The sequence below is a fragment of the Rissa tridactyla genome, chromosome 7 (genome assembly GCF_028500815.1).
Source record: "Rissa tridactyla isolate bRisTri1 chromosome 7, bRisTri1.patW.cur.20221130, whole genome shotgun sequence".
In the NCBI taxonomy this organism is placed as follows: Eukaryota; Metazoa; Chordata; class Aves; order Charadriiformes; family Laridae; genus Rissa; species Rissa tridactyla.
In genome coordinates this window covers 23,450,124-23,453,175 of record NC_071472.1, presented here as the reverse complement: position 1 = coordinate 23,453,175, position 3,052 = coordinate 23,450,124, and the positions used below count along the sequence as shown (strand labels likewise).

The 3,052-nt window shown below is 45.8% G+C and overlaps 1 long non-coding RNA gene across 1 annotated transcript; it reads right to left on the bottom strand.

Moving 5' to 3' along the window:
• Positions 1 to 997: 997 nt before the first annotated feature.
• LOC128912354 (uncharacterized) lies at positions 998 to 2,845 on the bottom strand. Its single transcript, XR_008467606.1, has 3 exons — positions 2,739 to 2,845; positions 1,572 to 1,713; positions 998 to 1,109 (listed from the first exon to the last, which is right to left on the bottom strand). It is a non-coding gene; the product is annotated as an uncharacterized LOC128912354 (long non-coding RNA).
• Between the last annotated feature and the right edge of the window lie 207 nt (positions 2,846 to 3,052).

The following is a 3,052-nucleotide window of genomic DNA, read 5'->3' as shown; positions in this document are numbered from 1 at the left end:
CACAGCCTGCACACCACCAGTGATATTCATGGCAGTAGAGGTTTGAATCTGAACCCTGCAGATTTTCTCATATCTGATATAAATCTCTGGTTTGTCTGCCTCCTGCTTCCAGCACCAGAGACGCCTTTGCCGTACAGCATTAGTTCTGCCCACTCAGTTCTTTTAATGCCTTCTGACCTAGGTGCATTTATAAGAATCCCATCATCCAAGCTGTTTCAGTTGATGCCATCTCATGTGAATCACCCTAGCTCCAAAGCTTTGATTATTTTTTATTATTTTTATTTTTACTTTTAAGACAAGCTTTCCTCATCTTTCACCCTGCTGGGAAGCGCTCAGGCTCCGGGGTAATGTCAGGTTCCTGTAAGTGCTAGAGAGCTTCCTGGTGGCCTGGAGCTTCAAGCCAGCATCCACCCACATTTGTGGTGCCTTTGAACCGCTTATAAATAGATCGCGCTCATGCGGCTGTTTCATGTGCAACCATGGGACCAAGGGGAAGCGACTCAGATCTCAGGCACAATGTACAGGCTCTGGTGTCATCCCAGCCATCCATCAATGCTGAAACCCTTATGAAATCCAGAAGAGATTCTGACATGCGATTTGCTCACTCCATCATGGGGGGCTGGGCAGAAAATTTTTTTAGGGAAACAAGCGAGCGAGCGAGCAAGCAAACTGGCAGAACTCCTGCCACAAGGAATGAATTTGCACACACACTTTGATCCCTTTATGATTTTTTTATTTGTGTTAGCCACATCCTCTTCACTGCACCACTCAGCAAAAGATGCTTTAAATTAGATGAGGCTTGGAAAACACTCTCTTTGTGGCTCCCTCCCCCCCCAAGCCTTGCCTGCCCCTGAGGCTTAGTATTGGTCTGGTAGCCAGAGCCTTGCCTAACATGAAACTGGCACAAATGAAAAGGCGGATAAATAAACGTCCAGGAATCTTGTTTGTCATATTTAATCCATCACGTTTCCCAAACAGCCTGGTCAAAAAATTCTGCAGCAGTGTTTACATCATCCTGATTGAAAGCTACATCCGTGCACATAAATACCATTCCTCGATGTAGCTCCAGTTTCACATGAAGGCAGCTATCATCCTGTCTTCCCTCGCCACTGCAAAAAAAGTAAAAAACCCTTTGCATTTCTTCTTTCTCTCATTCCTGCCTAATCCAGCCTCCAGCACTTGCACACTTCCTTGTTTTTTCCTTCCTTTTCTCAAGTCTTCTGGTTAGTGTTGCCCAATTCTGTGATTTCCTGGTATACGTGATGGGCAATGAGCAAGTGGAATTCATAAGACCATGAGGAGACGGCTAATCACCATGCTAATGAAAGAGGCACAATGCAAGCACTTAGATGCAACCTGGTGGCATTTTGCATCATCAGCCGTCACATGTCTGGTACTGTGCACTGGGGCTGGAAGCAGCGACCCTGCTTTCAGGTGGGGAAAACCATGAGAAACACATCAAGCCAGTGCAAATGAGAGATGTTTTCCATTTTAGTGACTGAAAGGCATAACTGGAAGAGGAAAAAAAGCTATTTCAACACTAGATCAAGGAGTGGGAGGTGGTCACTTACCCCACATCCAGGCGATCAAGGGCAAGAGATTATGGTGGTGAAATTTAGAAAGGAACACAGAGTCCAACACCTTCCCATGCCATCAAAGTGTTTGGCCACCAAACACTTCCCAACAGCTCCAGCTCTTCAACAGATTGAACAGCTAAGGAAAAAAAAAAAAAACAAACAAAATAAAAAGGAAAAGGAAACTCTAACCTGCTTGGGATCAAATTTTGTCTCACCAAAAATAAAGTTTTCTGTTTATTTCATGAGCCTCTCTTATTAAAAGAAAACCAATGAAAACTGTCTTTTTCCATCCTCACCTTCCCCCTAAACTGTTTTTCTTGTGGCCAAAATTATTCATCACACTGGATGCATCACAAGAAGCGTGGCTAGCAGGTCGAGGGAGGTGATTCTGCCCCTCTGCTCTGCTCTGGTGAGACCCCACCTGGAGTACTGCATCCAGCTCTAGGGTCCTCAGCACAGGAAGGACGTGGACCTGTTGAAACGGGTCCAGAAGAGGGCCATGAAGATGATCAGAGGGCTGGAGCACCTCTCCTATAAAGAGAGGCTGAGAGAGTTGGGGTTGTTCAGCCTGGAGAAGAGAAGGCTCCAGGGAGACCTTATAGCAGCCTTCCAGTACCTGAAGGGGGACTACAGGAGAGATGGGGAGGGACTCTTTATCAGGGAGTGGAGTGATAGGACAAGAGGTAACAGTTTTAAACTGAAAGAAGGGAGATTTAGATTGGATATTATGAAGAAATTTTTTCCTGAGAGGATGGTGAGGCACTGGAACAGGTTGCCCAGAGAAGCTGTGGATGCCCCATCCCTGGAGGTGTTCAAGGCCAGGCTGGACGGGGCTTTGAGCAACCTGGTCTGGCGGGACTTTGAGCAACCTGGTCTGGTGGGAGGCGTCCCTGCCCAGGGCAGCGGGTTGGAACTAGGTGATCTTTAAGGTACCTTCCAACCTGAACCATTCTGTGATCCTATGAAATTGGGTTTTTTCTGTGGTAAATGGTTTCACCAGGAAATGCCACGCTAGGTTGCCTCCAGTGGTTCTCATCCCAATTGTATACGCACATTTCTATAAAACACTTTTCCACCTCGACTCCCCTTATAGAGTGAGCCCGATATTGCAATGCAATTTGACACCGCCACAGTTAAATAACTTAATTTTTTAAGACTCACCTTAATTTGGTGATATGATTTTTAATCACACATACTGGTGGTATCATCCAGAGGCTGGATTTTACAAAAGGATTGGAGACAGACAGCCTAGAAGCGAAAGGCTTTCAAAACCCAAGCTCTTACTTGGACATCCCCTCGGGTTTGGGGTGGTTTCTGAGCCCTTATCATTGAAAACCTCCAGCCTGAAAAGGAAACAGCACCTGTTTTATTTAGCCAAACAGCACAGACATTTCCCAGGTGCCTCTTAACACTCGCTAGAATAAAAATAAGGCTGTCAGATGATGCATCACAGATAAATCAGTATTTTGCCTGTC